Raw genomic sequence first — 12375 nt, forward strand, 5'->3', positions numbered from 1 at the left:
TATATATATATATATATATATATATATATATTAGGTGCATATTGGATCATGGTCATTTTTTTAAGAAAATAGATAATGATACTGCTGTAAATGAAATATTCTTACCAGTTAAGTTATAGCCATCGTATTATTTTTTTTTTTCAAATTCTATAAATCAAAGAATAACTATATGACTCTAGATGTAATTTCTGTAGTAAAATATTGTTAGAATTTAATAAAATTTAAACTGCAACTAGATAGATAGCATATTACTTAAATTTATTAGACTATTTACTCTAGATGTACTTTCTGTAATAAAAGTAAATAACATAATTAACTAATCCTAAAACAACAACTATATTAAATAAATAATTTATTAAATTAAACTATAGAGATGGTTATGATAATTTTAGATTTTATTTTCTACATTTAAAATAAAATCACAGATAAAATAAAATCATAGATTTAATTAAAATACTTTTACATTTCCATGTATAGTCCTAAATGCTTTTTTTTTCAGCCTTTGCATGCATGCAAATCAATATTGGAGTATAAATGCATAAAAGGAATAAATAAATCTTTCTCTTATCAAAATATCCTAAAACACAACATTGTAATTTATCTAGAAATGTAGAAAACTAAACCAAAGATACCTCTTTCTTTTCTACAGTAATGCAAGAATAATTATTACAAAACTTTAAACTTAGTCACAAGACTTTATAGTCACTTTACAAATAGGTCTCTCCTTTCAATCAAGTGAGGACTTTCAAAGAACATAAATTACATTTACATCATTTTTCTGAACTAAATCTAGCCACTTCTACTTGTCCTGCTATTTTCTTCTAACAACCTACAATTAAATCAAAGGCTATGACCATGGAGAGCTCACCTCCTAGCCTAGGCTAATTGGTAGCCACCCACGAGCTCGGAGAACGAAGTCCTAGATAGGTAACAAACATGCAAACATAAAAGATAGAATACACACAAACTCAAACACACTCCCAACCTGGGCTACACTGCACCACACATTGGTGATGTCCTTTTCAAGGGTGGTAGTGGACCAAGTACCTTGAGGAGAACTGCAAGTATGAAAAAATGTGTAGCCACCTCATGGCAAACCAAATACATTAAGTATAGCAACCCCATATTCCTTATGCCCCCCAAGACATTCATGCCTTATTTCCCTCCTTATGACCCCAATGCATAAACAAGCCATGTAGCAAGGGTCACATAAAATCCCTTGTGATCACTCTCATAACGAGAGCCTCTCACTCGAGGGCTGTCACTTCTACCACCCACAAGATCCTCCTCTCTCCCAATAGTAAGAGGTCTTGATGACTCCCAAGACACATACATTGCATAAACACAAAACACCAAATAATTTCCCAAGAAATACATGCACGAAAACTAGACTTTTACACAAACATTTCTTTCAAAACATATGCACATAAGAAACATTATAAGAAAAATAAAACCAACCTTAAACTACCCAAAGGTATGCTAGTTTTGTTGAGGATGAGCAGCCCAATTCCACGGTTCTTCTCTTTCTACCCTTAGCCAAATTCTCAATCCAAAAATCTATCTTTTTCTTTTCAAAATTCTTTTATCTCCAAAAATGGAGAGTGGGTGATTACCCACTAATTTTATAATTCTTGCTTAAGAAGCCCATTGTGAGAGTTCTCACCAGTTTCTAAAAACTAAAAAGGAAGGTAAGGTAAAATGGGAAAGGGAACTCTCATTCGAAAAGGAAGGTTTTCAACTTAGTTCAAGTCTTCTAATTCAATTTTCGCACAACTTAGAAAAGTCACTTTTTAGGGTGTCTAAAAGGTCACATGGGAGTAGAAACTTGCCCAAAATTACCCCTCACCCTTAGGTATACCTTATGGGCTTTACAAAACCCTATTAAACTACCCCTAGGTGTCCATTTAACCCTTTTTTAACCCCTCTGAAGTTTATTTTCGGGTCAAACCTATGTTGACCATCCCAAAGATTCTTTACCCAAGGCATTTATGACATCACATTACATTAATTGAAAAAGCTATAGTTAAACAATTCCCACCAAGAGACAAATTTAAAAATTCAAACATAAATCCACATGTGTCAAGTGACACAAAGAAAATACTTTTACAAATTTATACATGAAATCATGTCTTTGTGGATTTTACATAAATCAATTAAATAACACTTAACACACATGCATCATTTACTGTTACAAATAAAATACAACACAAATGGGGTGTTATCTCTCCAAATAGACAAACCCTAGCTTTACGAACATACATAGGTCTAGGTTTGGCTCTCCATAATATTTCCATGGTCACATGGATATCTTTTCCTGCGCCACACAAATACACATTAGTAATTTCCGATAACCTCATATAATATTAAACACATGAATTAGAATACACATCAAACACTTCACATACAATTTTCATTTGAACAATTCAATATATCTCATATCCAAATAATTCCACATAAGCATTTATCATAATTCTCCTAATTTTGGTCCACACATAAAACATACATCTTAATTCTATTCTCATAATAAAGTCCTGCAAATCCAATAATGACATACGTCATCTCCAATTTATCCTATTCTAGAATCATATAGAGTTCTATATCATGAAGCATCAACATTCATCAATGTTATCCAAATCATGGAATCATATAAGTTCTAAATCTAGACATAGCTGACATACGTTAAATCAAGATTATCCAATCAATGGATCTTGTAGGATTTCCAGTTCATAACACATCAAAATGTACACCACAAGGTGCAATAACTCTATAACTTGGTTCAATTACTTTTCTCACCAATCTATCTGTCTAACATAGTCCATTCTTTTGAATTACAAAGCATTTATTAATAGGGTCAAACATGGTCAACTAAGTTAATCAAAGCTTGGTTTGGGGAAGGCCTTACAAAGGGTATATTTCTTAGTGGGTCCGAAATCCCATAGTGGTTTTTCCCTATTTGGGTTTCCATGTTAAATTTGGTGTTATATGTGTTGTGATGTTATATTTTCATGAGTTATAGTTTTGGTTATGTATTCTGAAGTATAAGCTACCAAGGTTGAATCTATTGAATATATTGAAGATTAAGTTTGTATGATTCACCCCCCCCTTCTCATCTTGATTACTATTAGCATAAGAGCTTTACAATTGGTATCAAAGTTTTACATGTCTGATGCTGAATATGTAGATGTTCATGGTCTTGAAATTGCATATGAAGTATGGAAGAAATTAGAAGAGATTTATAGCAGTGATGAACATGTTGAGATTGCCAAAGAGGGGAGTTTAAGAGGAAAATTTGATGATATGAGAATGTTTGAAGGTGAGAATATCTAGCAGTATGGTCAAAGGATTAAAGAGATAGTTGGTGAGATAAAGAGTGCAGGAGGGAAAGTGGAATATGCCACAATAATTAGTAAGGTACTGAGAACCCTGCTACTAGTCTATGCTATAAGAGTTGCAGCTATTCAGGAGCTGAAATCTATTGACAAGACAAAGGTAACTCTTGACTCTATTATTGGAAAAATTACTACTTTTGAATAAAATGGCTATGATGGTAGTGTACAGAAATCAGAATCTGCATTCAGAGCTTCTGTCTCTAACCCATCTGTGAGAACAAGTAGAGATACCAGCCATAGCTATGAATCTAGATCTAGTAGAGACGCTGAAGATGAAGATAAATTAGTGGAACTTGAAGCATTGTTGGCAAAATGATTGCCTAGAGGTTATTGGTATTTTGGTATGGTTTTGTCATTGATGTCAACACCTACTAAATACACCTACTTTGGAGATCCAGCAACATTCACAGGCAAACAGTAAACTATGCAACAATTATTGGTATATGATTAACTGGTAGGATATAATGTTCACCGGTATGTGGAATGACATGGAAGACACTTGGTAATGTCGAAGACATCATGTGGACACTTTATTTTGAAATAATAATCATTGGTATATTCTTATTTGCATATTTGCTTTTACCGACAAATAGGTCTAGGTTATCTAGGGTTACACCGACAGGTTTATCTTTTCCAGATCAACATGGCATGCTATGGAGATGATTTATTATTGTTGTAAATGCATTAAGCCGACATGTTCAATCAGTTATTGCATCAGATATTGTATTGTTTGTAAAATGTTTTTATTTTAATATCTTGCAGAGCCGACCTACTAAAATTGGTCTTAGGGTATGGTATAAATGTAAGATCTTATTTGTAAGATCAAGTGTGGAATGCAAAAGAGATTTAAGTAAAGGTATATGTGAGATAAAGCAGAGGCATACATGAAGACATCATTTGAAGGTGAAGTTAGGTTTTTGTAGAAGCATATCAGCATTACACTGGTATTGAATCTAGCATATGAAGATGCTATTTTGTGCAGTACATTCTTATTGGATTTAACCATCCAACAGTAGTCAGTGTGACTCCCATTTGTGTTTGAGCAGTGAGCTCTAGGCTGTTGGCCTTTCTACATGTGCAGACCCCTTTTGTACACTTACTATCTGCAGTAGTATCATCTGATTGTGGGTAAGGTTTCCCACCATGGTTTTTCCCCTTACAGGGTTTCCACGTACAAATATTGGTGTCATGTGTTGTGGATGACTTTGTGCTTATGTTTCATGCATTAATTCTTACCAGTATAGCAATTTACTATTAACATTGTCTACTAGCATACTTAACTAATTTATCAGTATAAAGCATTAAGTTGGTTAATAAGTTTTTGGTTTGAATTTATTAGACAACTGATTCACCCCCCACTCTCAATTGTCTCTGGGACCTACAATTGGTATCAGAGTCTAGTCCTCTTTTTGCAGAAGTTTAACAACTTGAGGAGATCCAATGTCTATTAATTATTTCAGAAAGGATAGTCCTAAACTTGATGGAACCAACTATGGGATATGGAAAATCAGAATGGAGACACATCTGAATTGCATTGGTAAAGACATCTAGGAAGTTACTAAGAATGGTTATACTGCTGTTGTAGCTAGTCAGACTGCTCCCACTACTTTAGTTAAAGATGAAGAAAATGATTGAAAAGCAAGAGAAGCACTCTTGAGTGCATTATCAGATCAACAAATCATGGGATTATTAGATAGGTCCACTGCAAAAGCTATTTGGGATCATTTGGAAACACTGAATGAAGGGGATTCCACAGTCAAAATTGCAAAACTTGAAAGCTTCCGAGTCAGGTATGAACATTTGAAAATGGAAGAAGATGAAAGGATTTATGTTTTTATGGAAAGAGTAAATGAAATTGTTTTAGGTATCAAATGTTGTGGAGGAACCTTGAGTGAAGATGAGATTGTTTCAAAAATATTAAAAGGTTTGCCACCAACATATAAAATGAAGGTTACTGCCATAAATGAGTTGAGAACAATGCCTAATACATCAGTAACTAGGGATACATTGATTGGAAAAATTTCAACTTTTGAAATTGAGGAATTTGGTCCTGTTACTACTATAAAAACTGATTTGGCCTTCAAAGCATCAACATCATCTGCTCCATCCTTTGACAAATCAGACTAGAGAGCCTTTTATGCAAGAGAACTTGAAGAAACTAGGAAGGAAAATGAAGAGCTTGAAGAACTTGAAGCACTATTTGCAAGAAAAATGCCAAAAGGCCCAATTGGAAGTAAGTATGAAGGTAAAGAACCTTTTAAATGTTTTAACTGCAATAAGATTGGTCATATGGATTCAAGATGCCCTGTTAGACATGCTAGACTAAGAGAAGAAGCTAGAAGAATATAAAAACCTAATCTTGAATATCAAAGATACAGATTCAAGAAAAACAAAGATAAATCTTGTTACATTGCTGATGAAGGTGTGACTAATGATTTTGATGAGGATCCAGTAGAAAATGGATGGGTCTTTGTTGCTATAATAGAAGATCAATAGGTACCTATTGCTCAACTGGTAGAACAAGCCCTAGTAGCTAAAGTTGAATCAAAGGATGAATGGATTATTGACTCAAGATGCTCACATCACATGACTGGAGACAAAGGTAAATTCTTGAACTCTCAAGAATACAATGGAGGTTTAGTAAGATTCAGAGATGACAAAGCCTGTTCAATCAAAGGTAAGGGTTCAATATCTCTTGATGGTAAACATAACACTGACAATGTCTACTATGTTGAAGGATTAAAACATAATCTTTTAAGTGTTGGTCAATTAGTTGAGAAAGGTTTTTAGTTACAATTTAAAAATGGAAAATGCAAAATCATGAATAGAACTGGTTTGGAAATTGCAACTGGTAATCAAACTAGAGGTAATATCTTTCATTTGAATAACAGTGAAAAGGCATACTTAATTGCACATATAGATGAAAGTTGGCTATGGCATAAAAGACTATGTCATGTAAATTTTGATTGCATGGTAAAAATCAGTACTTCTAAGGTAGTTAGAGATCTACCTAAAATTGTGAAACCTCAGAATACAATTTGCAAGGAATGTCAATTTGGAAAACAAGTTAGAGCTAGTTTCAAAAGTATTCCAGAAAAATCCAATAATGCCCTTGATTTAATTCACACTGATTTATGTGGTCTAGCTAAAAGCTTACAAGGTGATAGATATTTCATGCTAATTATTGATGATTATTCTAGAATGTGTTGGGTTACTTTTCTCAGAGAAAAATCAGAAGCACTTGGGAAGTTCAAGCTATTCAAAGCAATGGTTGAAAATGAAACCGGTAAGAAAATTAAATGTTTAAGATCGGATCAAGGAGGAGAATTCACATCTAAAGATTTTAATACATTCTGTGAAGTAAATGGAATCAAAAGATAGTTACCAACACCTTGGACACCACAACAGAATGGAGTTGTTGAAAGAAAAAACAAAACTATTTTGGATGCAGCAAGAAGTATGTTATCAGAAGCAAATCTACCACATGTATATTGGAGAGAGGCAATAAGTACTTCTATCTATACATTCAACAAAGTTCACATCAAAGGTGAAACCGGTAAGACCCCTCATGAACTATGGTTTGGTAATACTCCTACTCTTAAGTATTTTAGAATTTTTGGAAGTAAATGTTATATTAGAAGAGATGAGTATATTGGCAAGTTTGATCCTAGAAGTGATGAAGGAATATTTCTCGGTTATTCATCTAAGAGTAAAGAATATAGATGTTTTAACAAAAGATTATAGAAAATTGTTGAGAGTACAAATGTAAAGATTGATGAACAATTCAGAGGAACTTCAAGGTATATAGACTCTGAACCAAGAACAAAAATTTTGACAAATGAACCTACAATAAATCCACTGGTATAGAATGATGATCTAGTTACTCCGGTATCATCAGAGGATTCCACACTAATTGAAGAACAACAACAGATTAAGACACCCCAGTATGTAAGACTGTATCATTCTGAAGATTAGATAATTGGAAGCAAATTTAAAGGAGTCATGACAAGAGGAAGATTGGAAAATGAAGATGTATGTCTTATTTCTCAAATTGAACCACTATCTATCAATGAGGCATGTGAAAATAAATTTTGGATTAAAGCTATGGAAGAAGAATTAGGACAAATTGAGAAAAATAATACTTGGACATTAGTTCCCTGGCCTAAAAATAAAAATGTAATTGGAACCAAATGGGTATTTAGAAACAAACTCAATGAAGATGGTAAGGTTGTCAGAAATAAAGAAAGACTAGTGTTTAAGGGATATTCTCAGAAAGAAGGAGTTGATTACAATGAAACCTTTACACTGGTAGCCAGAATTGAGGTAGTTAGATTATTCTTGGCTTTTGTAGCTCACAAGGATTACAAAGTTTATCAAATGGATATTAAATGTGCATTTTTGAATGGAGATCTTGAAGAGGAAGTCTATATTGAACAACCTGATGGATTTTCCTTGACAGATGACAATGATATGGTTTGCAGATTAAGAAAAGCTCTGTATGGATTAAAACAAGCTCCAAGAGCTTGGTATGCAAGATTGGATAAGTATCTTTTAAAGATTGGTTTTAGTAAAGGAAATGCAGATAGCAATTTATATTACAAAGTAACTAATGATGACATCTTGATTATGGAAGTATTTGTTGATGATATAATCTTTGGAGGAGAAGATGAATTATGCAAAGAATTTTCTCTTGAAATGTAGCAAGAATTTGAAATGTCTATGATTAGAGAAATAAAATTCTTTTTAGGATTGCAGATTTTACAGACTGATAAAGGCATAGTTTTGAGTCAATCTAAGTACTTGAAAGAACTACTTAAGAAATTTGGGATGGAGAACTCTAAACCGGTAAGCACACCTATGACTACAAATGACAAATCATCTCAAAGGGATGAATCTACACCTGTTAATCCAACTAGATACAAATCTATGATAGGAGGTTTACTATATTTGACACAAACTAGACCTGATATTATGAATGCAATATGTATAGTTTCTAGATTTCAGAGTAATCCTAAGGAAAATCATGAATCAGCAGTAAAAAGGATTTTCTGTTACTTATAAGGCACAACAAATCTTGGATTATGGTATCCTAAAGATGAAAATTTTGATCTATATGCATACACAGATGCAAATTGGGTAGGAGATGTGGATGATAGAAAAAACACCACTAGAGGAGCATTCTTTCTTGGAAAGAGATTAGTTTCTTGGTTAAGTAAGAAATAGAGTTGTACATCTTTATCAATAGCATAATCAAAATATGTTGCAGCAGCAACAAACTGTACACAGGTACTTTGGCTTAAGCAAATGTTGAAAGACATAAAGGTAAAATGCGAGGAACTTATTACTATATATTGTGATAACACTGCAACAATTGATATATCTAAGAATCTAGTATTACATTCTAAAACAAAACATGTTTCTATCAAAATAAATTTTCTAAGGGAAAAAGTTGAAGAAAAGGAGATAAAACTGGTTTATGTGAATACTAAAGAACAACTTGCAGATATTTTCACAAAACCTTTGCCTAAGGAAACTTTTGAGTATCTCAGAGATCAGCTCAGAGTCATACCTCTACCAGTAGAGACTTAGACAGTTGATGATTGATGTCTACCTCAACATTAATAACAATAATATCTCTAATTGAAATCTCAATCCGTAGTTTGGATATTCATATGGTAGAGTTTACTATTTTCATGGTTGGTGTTCATTTAGTTGTCAATCCAGGAACGTAAAACTTGAAATGGGTTTGCAAGATATATGCACTAAGCTCCTTGAATGATTATTCTCAATTACTGGAAGAAAAGTAGGAATAAAAATCAGAAAGACTAAATGAAAGCTTTTCAAAATTCTGCTGAAATGAATTAATCGAAATAACAGGACTAACACTGTTCTTCCTTGGTTGCAGGAATAGTCAAAGGATCTGTTTCCAGTGGCTGCAGGAACATCCCAGTCATGAACTTCTACTGCAACTAAGTAAAAACTAACTTCAATAATCATAAACATGGGATCACTCAACAAGTGGGCCCCCTTGGATGAGTGATATCAAACTCTAAGTAAAGAACTCTTAATAGATCAGAATAACATGTTTTTATTCATTTCTTCCTGAAAGATGATTACATATCCAAAAGATGAAAATCTAGAATATGTGACAAAAATTGCTCAATCCTTTTCCATTCTGTCTAACGCTCAGAAAAGAAGGGAGAGCTTATTAAATAGAAAAGACAAACTAAAATGGATAACTATAATTACACCCAGAAGAAAAGGTGGATCACTGCCAAATGAAGGGGATAACAGAGAGCTTGGCTACAAGAACTGTGGATCTATAACTGAACCATAGTCCTTTGCACGCCAAAGAAATATTTAATAGATTAAACATGTACTGGAGTTAAACTCCCATAATGAAGTACAACTACTCTGATTATGCCTTAGATCATGCTCACTTGAATCTCCTTCAATTTGACCTCCATCTTTCTGGCATGATTATCCAATCCCTAGGTGTGGAAGAGAATTCTTCACTACAACATCAATTATTACCTGCACTAAAACAGAAACAGAATACAAGGACATGCATATGTATTTTACTTTAACTAATACATTCATTAACTCACATATGAAATCATCCTAAATAATCCACATATCACAGAGACAAACCATTTGGCTGCAGGAATAAATTGGCATGGCTGCAGGAAGAAATTGGCAAGGTTCAAACATGATTTCTTAAGTTCGGTTTTTAAAACATGGATTACATATAGTCAATGCACAATATTTTACTATCATAATGCAGCCCAAAGGATACCAAAAACCTAAAAGTCCTAATAAAAACATGTCAATATACCAACTTATCATGCCCCCCAACTCTAAGGGTTTGCTACTCTTGTAGCAAAAAGAAGATTTCTAACTTTTGCTGAGACTCTGAAATCACCCACAGTATTCTGTTCGGTTCCTTTGGAAGGCAAAATCCAGTAAAATCCCTTCATTTTCTCCAACCTAGACCATCTAGCTATTTCTTCAACATTCACATCATAATTTTGTTCTGCTGGTTAGCATGCCAAAAGTGGCCACATTAGGATAGGAGGCTGAAAGATTAATGGTAACCAATTATTGGATTTTTCCCTTCCTAGCTGTATATATTTGGATGCTCTCTGTATAGCTGCATGAAAATTCTACAATGAATAGGGTTCTCCCAGTTTTAGATGATCTGGTAGATGATTCTAGCATTGAGTTAGTCCCTCTAGTGCTATTGTCCTGTGGGTTTGGACTAATTGCTCAAACGCTTGATATACTTCCTCTCTTATTGGAGGTACTATCTTTCTAACATCATCTCTTATTAATAATTTTTGCCAGTCATAATACAGAACTCTGGGTTCTTCTGCTTCCCTCCTCAATGGCAATGGACAGTCAAGTTCTAGTTTTTCAAACTCTCTGGCTTGTGGTCCTATAATCATTACATTTTGTATCCATGACATTAGAGCTCTGAGATGAATATCCCCAATGTATAACAAGGGATTCCATTCTTTGTCTTGAGGCACAACATAATTATGTAAATATAATTCACATAATAGGTTCTTTACAGAATGTGGAGAGGTTTGAAAAGCATGACAGAATTCCTCGGGTGTTTCCAAGGATGGGCTAAGGTCCCTCACTATGCGGTTTAATCTGAAATTCAGACACCGTTCTTTCAAGTGCACTACATAAATTCTTGGGGGAGCTCTACACTGCATTATCTCAGGAACCATACTATAGATTTATTCTACCTTAGTCTCCAATTCTTTAATTCTATTATCCTTCTTCTCAATCTCTTTTTGTTGCTTATTAATTATTCCTTGCAACCTATCCTTCTCTATTTTCCATTGCCTAAAGAATGTTAAAACAATTGACAAGCTAGTCAGGGATGAAGGAGTTTTTATGGGTCCTACCTTAGACTGTGGGATTTGTTCAATAACTTCTTCATTCTGGATTGGCATATTTCCCATGTTTTCTTTAGGTTGTTGTGCAACATCATCAATTGTCTCCTCAGATTGCAATGCTACTGAAGCTACATATGCTAGCTTATCAATTACAATTTCTTCCTGAATTGCTTCTTGGGTTTCTTCTCCTACAGGGTTTTCCTGAAGTTCATCTTCTGTAGGGTTTTCTTGCATTTCCTTATCTGTGGCATTCTCTTCTTCTGAAGTGTCTACTGCAATGACCTCTACTGGCTTACTCACTGGTTGAGTTTTCTGTGTCCTTCTTCTTGTTCTCCTAACATACACTTTTGAAACTGATGTAGGAGTTCTTGTTTTTGCATGATGCCTCTTGGCTGCAGGAGGAATATGCACTTCCTGCGGGCCGAACAACAAATTCCTCACCTGACTGCTCCTTTTCTAATTCTTTTCCTTCCCTCTACAAAATAGGTGAACCTCCTTGAAGAGAGGTAGAGGGTTGTCCTTCAGTTAGCCCTATTTCAATATTTTCTTCCAAAATTATTGTAGCTCCTTCAACAACTAACAAACCCTAATCTTCACTAGGAAGATCTTCTAAAGCTATCCCTTCTTGAACCAGAGGATTATCTTCAACAGGGGCTTCATCTACCCTAAATTGCAGAATATCTTCAAACACACCCCATTCCATCTATGAGACATCTCTCAGGGATCATTGTACTAGCAACTTTACCAGTCCATGATGGCTAATAGAGCAATTGCCATATTTTTTTGTCTCCTTAGCACTTATAGAAATGAGATGATACAGGAAATTTGGGACATTAACTTTCTGGTTATGACATAGATGACTAAGTAGCTTGTTGAAGTGAGACGAGTGGAGATTTGAATACCATCCTTCATAGGTGATATACTTATCAATATACAGAGCTACCCGAGGCCAGTGTGCTGGCAAAGAAACCCTTCTAGTTCCTTGCCTATCTACCATTAAGGGTCCGTCTGTAGCAATTGTGAACTCTGCCCTGGCACTCCTTGCATCCTTTGATTTTGGAAAGAGTTCTCCTTCCTGC

This window comes from Cryptomeria japonica, chromosome 9 (genome assembly GCF_030272615.1).
Source record: "Cryptomeria japonica chromosome 9, Sugi_1.0, whole genome shotgun sequence".
Classification (NCBI taxonomy): Eukaryota; Viridiplantae; Streptophyta; class Pinopsida; order Cupressales; family Cupressaceae; genus Cryptomeria; species Cryptomeria japonica.